The sequence below is a fragment of the Pteropus vampyrus genome, unplaced genomic scaffold, assembly GCF_000151845.1.
Source record: "Pteropus vampyrus isolate Shadow unplaced genomic scaffold, Pvam_2.0 Scaffold12, whole genome shotgun sequence".
NCBI lineage: Eukaryota > Metazoa > Chordata > Mammalia > Chiroptera > Pteropodidae > Pteropus > Pteropus vampyrus.
In genome coordinates, this window is record NW_011888793.1 from 5902625 (window position 1) to 5920859 (window position 18235).

The 18235-nt window shown below is 37.4% G+C and overlaps 1 protein-coding gene and 1 pseudogene across 1 annotated transcript in view; both read left to right on the top strand.

Moving 5' to 3' along the window:
- PPM1L (protein phosphatase, Mg2+/Mn2+ dependent 1L) overlaps nucleotides 1–18235 on the top strand; it is a 76740-nt gene that overhangs the window by 16334 nt on the left and 42171 nt on the right. The gene's annotated exons all lie outside the window — the stretch shown is intronic.
- LOC111732980 lies at nucleotides 16270–16388 on the top strand (annotated as a pseudogene).

Sequence of the window (18235 nt, forward strand, 5' to 3'; positions counted from 1 at the left end):
TCTCTCTCTCTCCTCCCTCCTTCATCATTCCCTCACTTCCTGCCCCTTATTTTTCTGTCTTTGTGTCTTTCCTTTAACTAGTTATATTCTAAAATTTAACACATTTAAATTTTTTATTTTTATTAAATAATTTGTGACCAGTTCTGTTTTTAATTTTTAAAATGGATCTGTAGAATAACTAGATAAATTGTTTTCGTATTTGACTTAGCAGTTGCCGTGAGTAAAAGAAGTTCCTATCCTTTATTGCTTTTTGGCTGCCTCTTCTATTGTGCAGAGGAAAAGTAAAGAAGCAAAAATTAGGAAGTCACTGACTACCTTGTCTGTCTCTTTTACTTTTTACTATGCCGTATTTTCCCGTACTTGTAGTCTTCTATTTTTCTACCAAATCCACATCTCAGATTTTTGTTCTCAAAGAAAACGGCACTAAACAAGTGACTCCCTTATTGTGTCTGCATTGGTGAAAGAAGAATGTAGATAAAACTAACAAGTAACTTTCCCCCATTCTCCTAGGGTCTGTTCCTTTGTGGCTAAATATTTTTTAAAATGTTTTGAGAAAACATTATTTTTGAGAGAACTCATGTATTTTTAACCTACCACTCTTTTCAAATTGCTTTCTATCTACAGGAAATTCAATCTGAGATTAAGCATTAAAGAGCTAGGAAAAATGAAAATGCCCTCATGTAATTAGAGATAGATTTGATTTTTGCACTCAAGATTCACCGTGCAAAAAGTTTCGGCCTACATAAGTAAAAAGAAAGAAATTCAGCCAAATTTGCCTACTTATCTGCATGCCTACGTGTATTTTAAAATCATACCTGAAAGTGTAATGGGCTTGGTGTAATTTCATTTGCAAATAAAATATAGGACAGTCTAATGCTCAGAGTACAGTTAGTGTATGTTAATTTTCCATATTTGCTGTAATGTCAGTAACTTAAAGTCTCTTCGGTTGACTATACTTTCTTGTAAACCTTCCCCTGTAGGAGAAATCAGTATTCCAGAGCCACCGAAGAAAATGAGCTTGTCTAAAAATAGTTGCCTGTTTACAAGATTTTAGCAGGTTTTTTTTTTTTTTTTTTGTTATGCGGAAGGTTTACAAAGTAGAATGAGGACAAATATGGCAGATGTGGTCAAATCCACTTCTAATCTGTAAATCCCTGACTAGCTGCAGTTGTGCTAATTTTTAAATGGATATTTTGAAGTTTCACTGAATTTGACATTCTCAGCATTTTTCTGTCTCTAAGCATTGGGGAGTATATAGTTGTATTCTGTGCTTCGGTGATCAATGCGCACTAGGTCCTGCTTGTTAGAGTCTCAAATGAGGTTCTCTTATGCCCTGCTTTTATTTGTCAAGTATTGTTTTCTAATAGCCCAGAATAATAAAATCAGTTTACTATAGTACTTTTTACAGCAGTGGTTTTCCACCAGGGGAAATTTCTAGCCTGTTCCCCACCCCTGTCTGCCACCTCGACATTTGTCAATGTTGTGAGGCATTTTGGTTGTCATAACTGAGGAAGGGGATGGGAGGGAGGGCTAGTGGTATCTAGTGGATAGACACCAAGGATGCTGCTAAACATGCAGTAAAACACAGGGCAGCCCCTCACAGCAGAGAATTATCGGGCCCCAAATGTTGATAGTGCCCAGATTGAGAAACTGCTTTAGAGCAATAGTTCTCAGCTTTTGTAGCATATTAGAATCGCCTCAGAGGGCTTATGTCTCAACTGTACCCCAACCAAGCAAATCAGAATCTCTGAGCAGTAGGACCCAGGCCTCCACGGCTTTAAAATCTCCCCAGGGGATTCCGACATAGCCAAAGCTGAGAACTGCTACTGTAGAACAGGCCTTTTTAAAGGGCAAGACTAGCTCAGGCATCGTCCCACTGTTTCCTTTCTAAAGTACCCAAAAGGACCTCATTAAAATGTCTGACATAGCAGACAATGTCCCATTTTAGTATTAGAGTGAGATTCAAATGAATTCTTAATAACTTTTTAGATTCGCTAAAGCCAGTGCTTAAAACTTGAGAAAGTGCTATTCTCATCGCTGTATTAGAAGTTTGTTTACCCCTAGTTCTTTGTATCAAATAAAATATGTTCTTTTTTCTTCTAGTAAGTGGAGTTAACAAGTATTTATTGGTAGCTTTAGTCAATAAAGTTCTTTCAGATAACATTTGGGGTGTTTGGAGCATTCGTGATTTGTTTTCTTCGAAAGTTTCTCATGTATTTACTTGATGAACAAGTCTTATCATTTGTATCTTCCTGAATTGATGTGATATGCAAAAGGAGCTAACGTATCCTAAGAATGTTTTTATTCAAACTTTTGCCCTTTCATCCCTTTCTTAACCATTTTCTCTTTTTAAAAATTAAATCTTGAAATGCATGAACAGTCGCTCTGGACTCTAAGAAGATAAATAGTCTCCCAAGAATTATTAATGTATAACTCTTTATTTTAGGCACCTTTGTTAGTGGCATAGGTTCTTAGGGAATACCCCCGACCCTCAGCCCATAAATGCATCTCAAAGATTTTGACAGGGTAGATTGAACAATTCTTAGTGATGTACTATATTGTAAAAACCATTCCATTTGTAAAAAACCAGCACATACCTGCCTTGTAAACAAAATAGTAAAATTTCCTCTTCCATGTTTGTCTCAGAGCCTTAGTGGAGATCAGGTTGCTGAAATGTGGAAAACAACCAGCTTCTTTGAATAAGTAGAATGTGGTGTAACTCACAAAGAGCCATCTGATATTTGATTATTGACCTGCTCTGCTACCTGTGCCCCCACACACCTGTCAGTAGATTCTGGAAGGTAATCAGAAGGAATGGCAGTGAGGAAGGAAGCGGTGGTGACTGCAGAGCCCAGAGGCTCTCATGTTCTGCAGCTGAGTCAGCTTCTTCAGGAAGAACAGGGATGGCCCAGATTTTCAGGGGCCTGAGGTTTACACAATTTGAAGAACCTTCTTTAGGAAAAAAGAATAAAAATTAGGCACAAAAGGTTTATTTAGAATGAGAAAAGAAATTACAACAAATTTCAAATTTAAAGAGCTAGCAAATATCCAAATGTAAGAAAAAATAGAAAAGTAACAATATTCTTATTAATTAATTGCCCGCCATTGCTGTAGTCTGACAAATGCTGTTTTTCCTACTTTTGGCAACAGATGCTTTGGTTAGATCTTCATATAAAGAGTTTGTAACATTTCCTATAGAGAGACTAGGAAGATAATTCAATCTCTCCTTTAGCGTGGTTGAACAAAATTTATGGGATTCTGTTTTGTTTCATTTTTTTAAACTGATAATTTAGAAAATATCTTCAGCTTTTCAACCAGTTATTGCCAATGTCATATAGATTTTTAGGATTGCTGCCAAACCTGGGAAAACTTCTATTAAAGTTTCTAGCATATATGAGATAAGAGATTTTAGGTCATTTGAAGTGTTCTGATGTAGTGACTAATCATAAATACTCTTTAAATTTAGAATAACACTCATTAATTGATTTGTTGTTATTGGCCTTGTTGTAATGATGCATTATGAGTTTTATTTATCTTCACTGAATGTCAGATTATCAATGAGAATGTTGAGCTAAAACAGAACAAAGCCAGTTCAGGTCAAGGGAGAGCAAAAGTGTGATCCTGAAAAGGCATGGTGTCCAGTTTGAATAAAGTCTAGTGGACAAGTAGGGTAGCAGTGGGCAACGGGACTAGAAAGGTGTGCTGGAGCCAGGTAGGCAACTGAGAAAGAATGTCAAAGGTTGATAAGTGGCTCAGGATAGACTATCTGCTGTACCTGTAATTTAGGAAGTCCAAGGCCATTGGTGGACCAACAAGTATATGGAAGGGAGTATGGTGTGATGTTAACATCATTGGCCTTAGAGCCAGACAAATTCTGGTTTTAATCCTAGCTCTTACCCAACAGGGCTATGAAACCCTCCTAGCAAGAACTTAACTATATGTGAAAGCAATTGCCAACTACATGAGTAGTTGCTCCAAAACTTCAGTATGCTCCAAATTGATGTATCTTCAACTCAGGTCCCCATTAGCTGGACCTCAACCTGAGGCCAATCTAACATCACTTTTTACAAGGGGAAATATGACCAAAGGGAGGTCAAAATGAAAAGAGACAGTGGTCTTACTTCATTACTGCTTACTTCTCTAAATTTTTCAAAAACACATGACCCAGGGCTTGGAATAAGTGTTCCTAGTATAAACCAAACTGGTTTTTAAATCCTGGCCCAACCAGTTATCAGCTATGTAAACTTGAAGTAATTAACTTCTCCAATTGATAGTTTCTTCATCTGTAAAATGGGGCCAATAAAGAATGGCACCTATAATATAGGATTCTGTTAAATGACATAATACATGTAAATCAGTGTCCAGGTGTTACATGCATGGGATTTATCTATCTATCTATCTATCTATCTATCTATCTATCTATCTATCTATCTATCTATCACATATATTTTTTTTAATTTTTGGCTAAGGGAAGAAAGAATGGATCTCTTTTTAAAATGGGTTCCTGATATATGGGATGGACATGCACCTAAGGATAGTGGAGGGAGTGTGATAATGTTATGCCAGGGATGTCTTCTGAGTCACCAAGTGGCATATCCCAGAATTCAAGACAAGTTTCTCAACATCAGAAAGCGTGAAGGTTTCATCAGGGAAAGAGAGAACTTAGAAGGCCAAGATTAGCAAGAGAAGGTCTAGGTTCCCCATATGCCAGCACTCTAAAGAGAGGTGTGTCTCTGGTCAGGGCCCTGCATAATATGGATACATCATGGTGTCTGTATTATGCAGAGAAATGACATCTTCACACTCCACATTATTTTTCTTCCTCAATAAATGTCAAAGCATCCTTCTCAGTGATGGGACACATAAACTTCTCAAGCAACGTAGGTTTAGGTGCCAGCTTTTTACTGTTGTTAGCTGGGAATACCAGCCTCCCAGTCCCTAGAAACCTTGGGCCATGGGAAATTGTATCCCCTCTAACTGAAGGAGAAAACTCCAGATACCCTGGGAAGCCAAATTTGAGTCAACTGCTCGGGGAGAGTCCTTAATCTTAACTAGCTCCTCATCCAGGCAATCACAGTGAGCCCTCAGTATCACTTTTTTGACAGTGCTGCTCCTCCAATCACAGATATCATCTGGTCTGCTTAACTCCTAGTCTAGATCTGAGCCCCAGTGAGAACAGGGATTGGGCAAGAAATTTAAAGGAATTTAGGAGCTCTCTTGTGGGAGACTCTGGGCATAGTTAATGCTGCTTTAGGACTAAGGGGTCAAGGTGCAATAGAGAAGAGGACCAGTTTCACACCACTGTGTGGGACTGTTTTGACATCCATCAGGCTCCTCAAAAATTGTCAACTTTGGTTGCAATGGGACATAGCACCTTTGTCATGGATAACTTTATAATGGGCATTTCCTACAGCATGTTGGAGTATAGGAAACCTACTCAAATATCTCAAGAGAAATAGAGGTTTATTAGAAGACCAGAATCTTTTGGAATTTAAGGAAGAGGTGAATAGCCAGAACTAGAGAAGAATATAATCAGGCAGCTCCAGAAACTTTCACAGAATTGTATGGATCTTCATTCTGGGCCCTGTCATTCATGTGATTGGGTGTTTCAGTTACTATTGCTATATAACAAACCACTCCAAACTCTGTGGCAAAAAAGAACAACTACTTTTTATGTTCATGGATTTTAGGCGTCAAGGCATCATGGGGATGGCTTGTCTTTGCTCCTTGATGTGTGGGGCATCAGCTGGGAAGACTCAGATGACTGGGAAGCTGGGGCTGGAGGAGCCATTACACGATGGCTTCTTCATTCATACTTCTAGCACCTTGCCATGAATGGCTAAAAGGTTGGGCATCCCTGGGACTTTTGGCCAGAGTGCCTACAATGTGCTCATTAACATGGGAACCAAAAGATAAACTTTTGATTTGGCGATGTAGTATTTTAAAAGGAATATCCTAAGAGAGAATGTCCAAGGAATGATCATTCCAAAGATCCAGGTGGAAGTTGCATGCCTTTTTTACCTGGACCAGGAATCACTTCTGCCAAATTCTATTGGTCAAAGCAGTCAAAGGCCCACTGAGATTCAAGGGGAGGGAACAGAGACTCCACCTCTTCATGGGAGGAGTGCCAAAATATGTGTGTCCATTTTTTAGAGTTGTTACACTGAGCTATGAGCTTCACGTTGTTTCTTGGTTTCAATTCTTGAACTGGGGATCTAATTGGCTCAGCTTGTTGTTTAGATTGGTTTCTCTGTTCCTATCAGCTGTGGTGAAGGAGATAGGCTTACATATTTGGTAGAACGTCCCTTCCATTGCTCTAGAAGAGGTAGATTCTCTGAGAAGAATTCATGATTGAAAAGGAAGTAATGGGATCTCTAGTGTAGACATTGCCAAGAGTAGCAACCACTTTACTGCCTCCATAAGCAGTTTGGTGAACAGAGAGAACCTGGACGAGAGAGAAGGAATAGGGCAAGTGCTATGGGGTGACTGAAGGTCATAGGAGGCACAGGTTCTGTGAAGAGCTTGACATTTGAGTATTTATGTTTATATGACATCTGTAAAACAATGAGGCCTGGAAGCATTCAGGTTAAGCAGTAAGTGAATGGTATGAGGAAAATCAATTTTGTTCTTGAAATGAGAACAGATTTGACCTTGAGCAAAATCAAAGAATGATAGAACCACTTCACAGCTACTATAGATTTCTAGCTTTCAGAAGCAGATGTTAAATATCAGACTTTCTTGGCCTTTACTCTGTCAGTCCAATCGATAATTAACAACACCAAATGAGATATCTTTCCTCTGAGATTCTCAAGCTGCTTAACTGATAGGTTTAGCTTGGCTGAACATCCTGCAGTAGTAAGCAAAGGGAAAATACTGTTCCAATTTTGGTGTGTGTGCTATTGGAGCAGGCACTTAAAAAGAAATAGAAGGTTTTCCAATTTTTCTTTCTGCTTAGGAAAACTAATTCATGGGAAGGTTAGTGACCTTCTCAGGGTCTCAGAACAGCTTAGTAGAATAGATTGGCCAGTCTTTAGCTACCAAAGCTTTCCTGGGAGCTACTATTTATGCTCTACTAACCTTTCTCTGTTCCGATAGAACTTATAGTGGTCATGCAGTTAGCTGAGGGGGTCTGTCTGTAGGATTCTTTATGCTTGAGAAGAGGAATGGAAATGTGTGTGATTTCATAAACTAGTTCTGTGGATCTCTTAGCAGCATATTTTAAGAGTAATCAGAACCTTTACGAGAAAAATATTTGCTATGGAAAGAGAGAAGTCATGATTCTTTTGTAGAAAAGATCAAACCACAGCCTGCTAATATAAAACCAAATCTATTGATTAGAGTGAATGGTGTTACTCATTTCTTATGTCAAGAGGAAGAAAGGAGGAAAGAGACTGAAATGAATGAGACAATTCCTTAGGAAAATCTGACATCTGAAGAGTATAAGGACTTCAGTGCCTCGGGCTGACGTCCTGCCTTTCCTATTAATATTTCTTAGTCTGTTTACTTATTTGCCATTACTCTTTTTATTCCCCCTTTAATTTTTATAGTGCCAAGTTCTATAAAACCAAAGTGATGATTGCCCTTGTAATAAGTTCCTCTGTAGTGGGAAATCTTAGAGAAAAACAATTTGAGTATTTTCTTTCCTCTCTATTAATATTCTAAAACAGAAATTCTCACCCTTATAGAACTAACAATTTTCCATAACAAATATTTTTTAATACTCCATTTACCATCCCGAAATGAAATTCAAAGATAATATAATCTACCTATATGTGTAATGTTTTAAAAATTTAATGAAATGCCCTAATAATACAAAGGGAAAAACAAAGAGAAAGTAATGTATAATAAAATTATATGTGTTTCAAATATATAAATATTCAGGCACCACTGTTAAGTCATAATGGAGTTATCAGACATCTGCATTTTGATGTTCATTGTACCTCCATAAGTATAATAGCTACAAATGAAGACTGAAGGTTAAATTATTTTGACAACTCAAATACAATGAGTGGTGCTGTTGTTGGTGAAGTGATTTTTCCAAGATAGGACTAATTCTTCATAAAATTCTAAACAAAACAAAGTGCAAGTTCCTTTTAATTTTCACAGTAGTCGCATTCCTGGAAAATTCAGTGTATAATGAAGCCGTTCCAAAAATGTTATTTGTTTACATGTAAAACAGAAGGTCCAGGTTCATGTGATTATAAACAGGTTTTTTATCTCTATTATCTGAAAGTTGTGTGGGATGTGGGAAAGTCTGTGTTTTGTAGGACTGTCCATCATATTGCAGAATCCTTTGTGTACCTGATCTCTGTAGCACTGTGTGTGTGTGTGTGTGTGTGTGTGTGTGTGTGTGTGTGTGTGTGTGTTGGGGTATGTAATCACAGTCATTGTGACAACAAAAAATGCCCCCACAAATATTCAAAATGCCCCTATTCAGGACCAGTGCTTAGAGTTAAAGGTGAAGAAATAAGTTCATATGAGTCTTTCTGAATCAATTTTGAATGTTTTTGATTCATTATCTCTGGTTTTGAGATGTTGAGAGCCACTGTTTCATTTTCAAGTATTGGAACCTTAAGACCTTGGGATCCTCTCAGGAAAGAAAGAGGGTGTGATAGTTTAGATATGGCACATTAAATGTATAACTTTCACAAAACCATTTGAGCTTCGTCAAAATCCCTAAGAAGGGTTTGGTCAGGGAAAGAAGGTTCCCGATTGCAGGTATTGGTTCAAGCCTAAACATCATCATCTTAAGGAACCTAGGAAATGGGATCAGTTATATCTTGGGCAATTGTGTAACCATTTTATAAAATTTTTAAAAAAAATTATTCTTTCAAGGATTAATCTAGATCTACTATAAGTCTTCAAATCTCCTGAAAGGCACACTGTCTCATTTTCCATGGAGTCCTAGAAACCTGGGCCTTAATTGTAGTCCCAAGAGCTATGGTCCATGGAAATGACTCAGAGGAAAAATCTGAAACCCTCATATACTAATGAGAACCCAAAGTGCTTAACTAGAAATTGACTAGTCTAATGTGTACAAGTTTATACCATTTATCACATTATATTGCATTCTGTATATGCATTTACACTTGTGTATATAAAGTAAATTTGTGAAGAGAGCTCAATCTCTAGGTTCCCCTAGGTAATATAATCATAACTAACAATTATTGAGCTGTTCTATGTGATAGACACTGTTCCAAGCACTTCACATGGTCAATTCCTTCAACAGCCCTAAGAAGTAGGTATTATTATTTTACATGGGATGGAGAAACTAGGTACAGAAAGGTTAAGTAACTTGCCTAAGGTTCTATAACTAGTAAATAGAAAAGCCAGAATTTGAACCCTGGCAGTCTATAATGCCAGAGCCTAAGCTCTTAGCCATTATGCTACACATGTTTAAGAAATAACAATAAGGCTTACTAAAGGATATAACTGGCAATTCATAATACACAAAGAATTACCTCTTTAAATATCATCCTGCTTGCAAGTCTGATCAAGCTAAATGTTTGAAGGTGATAATAGTTGAGAAAAATGGTAGCACTGTTACAGCTTTTATTCCTAAGTGTCTACAGGGAGCTCCTGGAAGCACGTGAACATTATTGGTAAAACTGAGAATATGTAACCTGCACTCAATTAATCAAAAATTGAGCCCAGAACTCTTCATTCCAAGTGATAGAAATTCAATTCTGACTTGTTTAAACAAAAATAAAATAAAATAAAAAGAGAATGTGAAATTTATTGGCTCTGTAAGTGAAAAGTCCAGCTGATACGCTCGATTTAGAAATACTTGATCCTGGTCTCTAATGATATCAAAGCTCTATATCTCCCTCACTGAGCTCTGCTCCTCTTTTTATGTGAGCATTATTCTTATCCATTGCCACAAAAAATGTTCACAGCTTGTGATTCCAGGAGAAGAAAGAGACTCTCGGTCCCGGTATCCACAGGGAAGATTTTGATTGGCCAGAGTGGGTCACATGCTCATCTTTGAACCAAGAACTGTGGCCAAGGAAGAACTCTGACCAGTCTAAGTCATATGCTCATCAGCCTCATCCCTCTTCAGGAGGGTGAGCATGCACTGTGGACCTCATGGCATGGAAGACAGGTGGCTTCCCAGGGGAAAGCAATGCTGGACAGGTAAAAATAACAGGTGACTGCTTCAAGGACCCAAATTGAGCCAGAATCTGACTGCTACTATTTTTGCATTGCCAGGCTATTTCTTCTTCAACTTATAACTGAATTGTTGATCCAGGTACAGTGTACACTTTTGTTACAACAAGGTTTTTTTCCCCTTAGTTTTGTTTTATACATGAGAGTATAGAATTATAAACAGCACCTGACATAAGGTAAAATTTTAGTGATTGTTAGCTAATATTATTCTGTGCTAATAAGTAAAAATGATATTCATTTCAATAATGAATTTCTAACAAAAAAACTTAATTACAATGTATATTGTGGTATGTGTGCGATGCCTAGCAACAATATCCCAAGGCTTGTCAGCAACTACATGAATTATGGAGCAGGAGCTGCTAATCTAATTTACTCTTGAGTTTGATAAATTATTTGATTCTCTATTGCAGATTTGGATAGGGAAAAAGGAAGTCAAATAAGAAACTGTGGGAACTGAACTACAACCTTTCACACTAAAGACAGTCAGAGTAGAAATGCTCACGAGTGCTAAAAAATTGACTCTTACCTGCCATAGGTCTGTCAATTGGAAGACATTGTTCTGGTAATGATTCTAAACCATCAGCAGCAGTCTGCCTACACTGCGTGGCTTAGGGAGCTTTGCAAACTATAGCTCACAGGCCTCAACCCTGGAGACTGATTTGGTAAATGAGAAGGGTCCCAGATTCCCAGAGTAAGTCTGATGTGAAGTTAGACATGAGAACTACAATAATCAGCCTCTGTGATCTATAGAGGAGCAGATGCCATAGTAAGAACACAAACTGGACATTTAAGATCTATGGTTCTCAAACTTTAGCATGCATCAGAATCACCTGGAGGGCCCTGCTTTGGGGTTCTGATTCAGTAAGTCTGGAATGGGTCCTGAAAATTTGTATATCTGTCAAGTTCTCAGGTGCTACTGATACTGCTGGTTCAAGATCCATATTTTGGAATTAAGGGTCCAAGATAATAGCTGGTAGATTTGGCTTTTGCAAAAAGACTATCTCGAACTTGGGTATCAGGCAAACTATTGGTCTCAACTGTACTAGCTAAGTGAGTTTCTGTTGTACTTAGAATTTGGTTATGTATGGAAGACCATTTAATTCATCAATTCAAATTCAAATTCAGTTTATCAGTTTAGATGGAGCCTGCAGCCAAGAACTCAAGAGAACCCTAAGACTCAGAAGGACAGCAATGGAGAATTAGGAAAGATCCCCAAGGGCAAGGATGTGTAATTAGTTACCAAGGCTAAGATCACCCACATCCTCATATTCCCAATTACTATGTATGGATGCAAAAGTTAGACAGTGAAGAAGGCTGATAGGAAAATTACGAAGTCATTTGAAATATGGTGTTGGAGGACAGCTCTACAGACACCCTGAACTTCCAGAAAGACAGACAAGTGAATTCTAGAGCAAATTAAGCCTGAAACATCATTGGAGGCAAAAGTGACAAAACTGAAGCTGTTCTACTTCAGGTACATCATGAGAAGGCAGGGTTCTTTGGAAAAGACAATAACGCTGAGAAAAATAGAGGGCAGCAAGAAAAGAGAAAGATCAAACCTAAGATGGATTGACTCCGTAAAAGAAGCCATAGGCATGAGTGTATAAGAGCTGAGCAGGGCTGTTGAGGACAGGACATTGTGGACATCACATATTCAGAAGCCAAGAATCAGAGCCAACTCAACAGAATGTAATACACACAGGAGACAGTGTCAAGAGAAAGAGTCATAGATGATACATTGGGCTGGGTTTTTGTTTTTGTTGTTCTGAGCAAAAGAAACAGTCTCTAGCTAATTTAAGCAAAAAGGAATTTATTGGAAGGCAGTTAGGTAGATTGCAAATTTGCTGGGGAGGCTGGGGAACCAGGCTTAAAAAATCCCCAGGAATAGAGGAAGCTGCCTATCAGAACCATAGCTAAAATATCACCACTGAACTAAGCCAATAAGAGTGCTGCTTCTACAGTTTACATCACAAACACTGCGTGCTGGGCACTATTGCTACCGTTATTTCTCCTGGAAACTGGCTGATACTACTACTGCCTGAAATAATTCTCCCCCATCCCTTAATTTTTCATGCTTAGCTTCGGATCAGAGTCTCAGGCCAGGTGACCTGACCAGCCAGGCCTTGCTTATGTGTAGCATTCTGGCTGGCAAGGGAGACTGTGAAAGCAAGTATCTGGGCTTCTCAGTTTCTGTGGCAGGAGGTGTACTCTGCCTCCTACCAGTTATTTAAGTATGTTAAATAACCACTGGAGATGACTTTTGAGTATTTGATCTTGAGTGAAAGGCAGAATGGTAATGCTGTTGGCAGAAATTTGGATGCTGACAGGAAAAACCAGATTGGGAAACTGTTGTATTCTTTTACATGTGTCAGTTATGGCTATTTAAGTATGTCATAGGAAAGCTAGCCAGTTCCAAGTAGTCGCATTGTCAGATGCGACATGGGCTGTTTTAATGACTAACTTGTTGTCATCTTAAAGACAACCTTAGGTCAGGCTTGAACAAGACAGAGTAATTCTAGGTCTTGGTAACTGGTCTTATTTTGGCCATAAAATTCTTCTGATGGAATTAAAAAAAAAAAAAGTCCATTGGATAAGCAGGAAGCAATGGAGCAGATATATTTTGCAGTTTTGTGTTTCTAGTATTATAAATTGCTTCTCTTCTAGATTAAATAAGGACAACCTTTTGCTAACAATCTCAAAATAAAATTAAGCATGACCCAGAGAACCTACCAGCACTTAAAACAGCTGAGAACCATGGGAAGCAAGATCCTAGTCTCATACACAAAAAAAATAGGTTTCATGAAAAACTTCAGAAGAGTATATCATAGAAGTTTCTTGGAAAGTATGATAGAAGGAAACTGATATATAATTATAAAAGCTTTGTTAATACAAATTACTTCGAATATACAAGTAACTTTTACATTCGAGATAAATAACATTACGGTAAAATTTCTGTGTTGGAGCACATTTCTACATTCCAATTTCCACATTAAAAACAACATAATGAATGTGCCCCGAATAATACTGAAATGACCCAAAACACCACAGTAGGCATAACAGGATTGATTTTCACCTGAGACTCACCGTTCCAGTTGTTTAAAGCCAGCATCTGTCTTCATTGTGCAGCATCTGTGCCTTGCTGATTGTTAATGTTTCTATTATCACCCTTGCTAGAGAATGTATTTATTTGCCAAGTAGCAAAAAAGTATATACAAATTAGTAGAAGGGAAAACACATAAAATTATTTAATCTGATGTGATTCTTATTGTTATTCTTATTGTGATTCTTATTGTTATTCTTATACAGTAGGAATTCTCTCCCTTCCTTTTTCTTTACGGCAAATCATAAAGGTGACTTTGTCCTCCCCTTCATTAGAGACAGAGAATGCAAAAGGGACTTTGTCAGGGAAGATTTTTGACAGGCATCTTTGAAGAGATGTCTGGGGAGACTTGGAAACCCTGGACGACATTTGAGGAAATTGAGCAAGAATGACCAAATTTATTAACAGTGTTAGTAAGATTATTAAAAGTCTTTAATTTAGTGTAAATTTTTATGAAGCAAGAATAAATATTGACCATTAAGTTTACCACTATAACACAGGGATTATTTGTAAAGCACTCTGGATGGAAACTAATGATTCTGGTAAGCCCAGAACTGACAGGGTTGACCTGAACGTTATTTCATAATTGTATTTATTAATAATGAGTTACAAAAGTAGATGGCTTTTTAATAAAGAGTTTGACCTGTTAAGAAAATGCATTTCAGTTGCCGTGTTTTCTCAATAAAGGCCACTCGAATATGACGTGGTCGCTACCTCCCAGCAAAACAATTTTGGTGCAACGGGGGTAAAATGTATGAACACTAATAATAGCTTAAATTTTTTTTAACACATTCTTTGTGCCTGCACTTTTTGTGCATTCTAGATGTAGCAACCCATTTAATCCTCACAACTACTCGATGAACAAGGGATAACTGACCTGTCCATTTTTATAAATGAAGATACATGGAAAGGTAAAGTAACATGCTCGAGAAGACCACATTATTTGTAAATGGCCCAGCTGGCTTTCTACTGCAGAGAGTCTGATTCCAGAACTTGTAGACTAATGAAGCTTTATGTCATACTGTGCTGCATTTAGTAAGCCATATATCATTGCCCTAATCTGTCTATGACTCATCATATCCATTTTGAATCCAGATTATTGAACCAGAGCCCTGGCTGGTCTGAAGGAAATAAGACTCTCAAACACCGGCTGTTGGTCCCAGGGCACTGCCTCCCGGGGGACTGCTTCGCATGTGCTCAGTGTTTTCTTTCCTCCTCTCACCTCGCTGCTGCGATTTTGGCTGTACTCTTAGGAGACTACTGCTGTGCCAGGCATAATCATTTTTTGGATGCAACTACCTTATTCCCCCAATTCTGACCTCAGGAAGGACATAGCTTCCTGTAATTCCTTACAGTTCAATTGAGATCACCCAGTGACTTTCAAAGTCCTTCTCACATGTCCAGTTTACAATGCCAATATCTCAATCTGAAGCTTCTATAATTTAGGCCGTTTTGCTTTGTTTAGGACTCCACCAAGAACAAAGCAAAGGTTCTTACCTTTGGCTTGCTAAAATGTTCTTCCCCAAATCAAGAGGGTCTGGCAGCCCAATTCTAATTTCACCTCATAAAACGGCAGATTTATGGCTTCAAAATCTTTTGCATATTTATATCCTAAGTATTGACTTACAGGTATTTTTCCTTCCCAGGACTCTGAGGTAATCCAGAGCGGGATCAGTTGTTTTCACTTTTATATCCGCAGAATCTAACACGGGGCAGTCATTTAGTAAATGTATGCTATGGGGACAGATGATTGAGTTAACAGGCCATAGAAAGAAATAGCTCTTTGGTATAGCAAGTTGATGGTGAAACATTCAATACACATGTGCTTTAAGAAATTAGCGATTAGAGGCCAGACATTCAGCTTTCTAATAAACAATTCAAAGTTGGAGCTGTAATCCAAGATAGGTATTAAAGAGAAAAGCTGTGAAGCATTGGGAAGCAACGAGTGAACCTTAAAGAACACTCATAAAATGTGATCTAGCAAAGGCACTAGTGAGGTAGCATTCAGAGAGGTTAGAAGCAATTCAAGAACATGCATGTATAAAAAGCTAAGAAAGAAGTAAGTGTCAAAAAGTGAGCAGTAAAAACATACACATGAAACACAAGACCAGAAAGCAGGGTCAGATATACAAGGCAAGTCAAGAAAAACGATGGAGAGGCCAATGAATTCGGCAACAACAAAAAAGTATTTAGAGGCCTTTGAAAGTACATTTCTAGTGTCGTAGGTTCCCCCCCCCCCCCCCCCCCCCCCCACATTTCTGGCTTATTTATATTGATTGCATCAATTTCTTTAAAAAGCTATTGTTTTATTAGAAATATACAGCCTTTAGTCATTTTTATAAGATATACTAGAGAAATTGACCAATTAGAAATAATCATTCGGGTCGATTTCAGGTTCATTGAAATCACTTTAGAAATTTCTCCCTAGTAGCATTGTGTAAAATAGAGATCCCCAACTCCTGGGTCCAGACCAGTACTGGTTCATGGCCTGTTAGGAACTGGGCTGCACAGCAGGAGATGAGTTGGCTAGCTAGTGAAGCTTCATCTGTATTTGCAGCCGCTCCCCAGCACTAACATCACCGCCTCAAGCTCCACCTCAGATTATCAGGCATTAGATTCTCATAGGAGCATCGGTCCCTGGTGCCAGAAAGGTTGGGGATTACTGGTGTAGAGAGTATATTCTTAAATAGGCCGTTGGATTTTTTTTTTGTAAACACTATACACAGCTCAACGATACATCTGACCAAAATCTCTTTAATCTATCAATAGCTATGCTAGGTGCTTTTTTGCAGGGAATGGTAACATTAATTAATTAATTAACATAATTTTTCTTCATAAGAGTCAGGTGTATTTTAAATTATTCTTAGGAATTTAATTTCAGGAACATGGCTTGAAATTACTTCAAATTATTAGGTTTAAGATTATCTATAAATAATTATAATTTCTGATTAAATTTAATAACAATAATCATTTCTTCCTCTCAGCTGTTATTCTAAGAATCACATTATAGCCATGCCACCCTGAGCACGCCCGATTTCGTCAGATCTTGGAAGCTAAGCATGGTTGGGCCTGATTAGTACTTGGATGGGAGACCACCTAGGAAGACCGGGTGCTGTAGGCTTTAAGAGTCACAGACTAGTTATTTGGAAAATTTTCAGAACATCCTTATAGTCTAGATTGCAAGAAAACATCCCAGGAACTAAAAGCCTGTAGTTTTAAAGCAAACCAAACCAGCTTTTTCCAATGGTAGGAAAATATATGAAACTCTATTCTATAGATTTATATATCAGGCCCAGCCATTAAAAAAAATTATATCTTAAATATGTGCCCACAGGCCTTCTTTTCCCTCTTATCAAAATGTCAGTAGCTACCAGTGCCCACAAGCTCTCTTTCTTCTTCCATTAGAATTTAGGATTGGAAAAAGATATTTTATCAACCATTCATAGTTTAATGTGAATTTAATATGCACCTTCCCAAGGTATTTATATTTTAAGCATTTTTCTAATTTATGTATTTATTCACCCAATAAATATTTATTGAGCTTTCTGCATAATACTAGTTTCTGTGAGAACTATAAAGTGAATTAGTTATGAAAGCTACTTTTTAAAGTAGTGTGAAATGTATGCAATTAACTATGATCCAAGATTTTTTTTTTTTAAATGAGGAGCACAGGTTTTCTAGAGTTTCAGGAAAGGAGGGGGCCTTCTCAAGCTCAGAGTGGGAAAGTGGAAAGAGTGATAGTTGAGAGGATAGTTTTAATGATTAAAAAAGAGGATCTGAAACCAGCCTTATCTGGGTTTAAATCCTGGCTGTCACTTACTGAATGACCTTGGGCAAGTTCCTCAGTAAGCTGTCTGTGACTCAGTTTCCTCATCTATGAAATGAAAATAGTATTTACCTTATGGATCTCTTCTGAGTATTAAATGAGTTATGACGTGTAAAGCACTTAGAACACAATATAAGTCCTCCACAAAGGTTAGCTATTTTTCTTTACACTGAACCTTGAAAGATAGGATGAATAGGATTTAGACATGCAAAAATGAGTTAGAATGAAATAAATTTTAGGAGAAGCGAAGATTAAAACATGAAAATTAAACCATAAAAGAAATCTTAGAGGAAATCTCAATTTTTACTCATGATCTCAGTGTAGGGAATGCCTCCCTAGTTAATGACTTTAGATACAGAAGTTGTAAATGAAAGGGTTGATAAATTTACCATTAAAATTAAAAACTGGATAAAAAATAACACTACAATTTTACAGAATTAAATAAATACCAACAATGATAAACTTAAGTAACTAACTGCTTTTGTGATTATTATTAAAAAGTAAACTTAAAAAAAAGTAAACTTTTAAGCATAAAACTATACAATTCCTAGAAGAAAACATAGAGAACAATGGGTTTGGCAATAATTTCCTGGATAGGACACGTAAAGCACAGATGGCAAAAGCAAAAATAGACAAATGGGACTATATCAAACTTAAAAACGTTTGCACATCAAAGGAAACAACAAAATGAAAAGGCAACCTATAGAATGGGAGAAAACTATTGCAAATTGTGTATCTAATAAGGAATCAATATCCAGAATATACAAAGAACTCCTTCAATTCAACAACAAAAAACCTGATTTAAAAATGTGCAAGTGGCCTGAATAGCCATTTCTCCAAAGATATATATATGGTCAACAAGCATATGAAAAGATGCTCCACATCACTAATCATTAGAGAAGTGTAGATCAAAACCACAATGAGATATCATCCCAACCCATTAGCGTGGCCATTATCAAAAATAAAATAAAACGAACAAACAAAAAACAGAAAATAATGAGTGTTGCTGAAGATGGAGAAATTGGAACTCTTGTGCATTGCTGGTGAGCATGTAAAATGATGTAGCTGCTATGGAAAACAGTATGGAGGTTCCACAAAAAACTAAAAATAGAATTACCATATGATCCAGGAAATCCCACTTC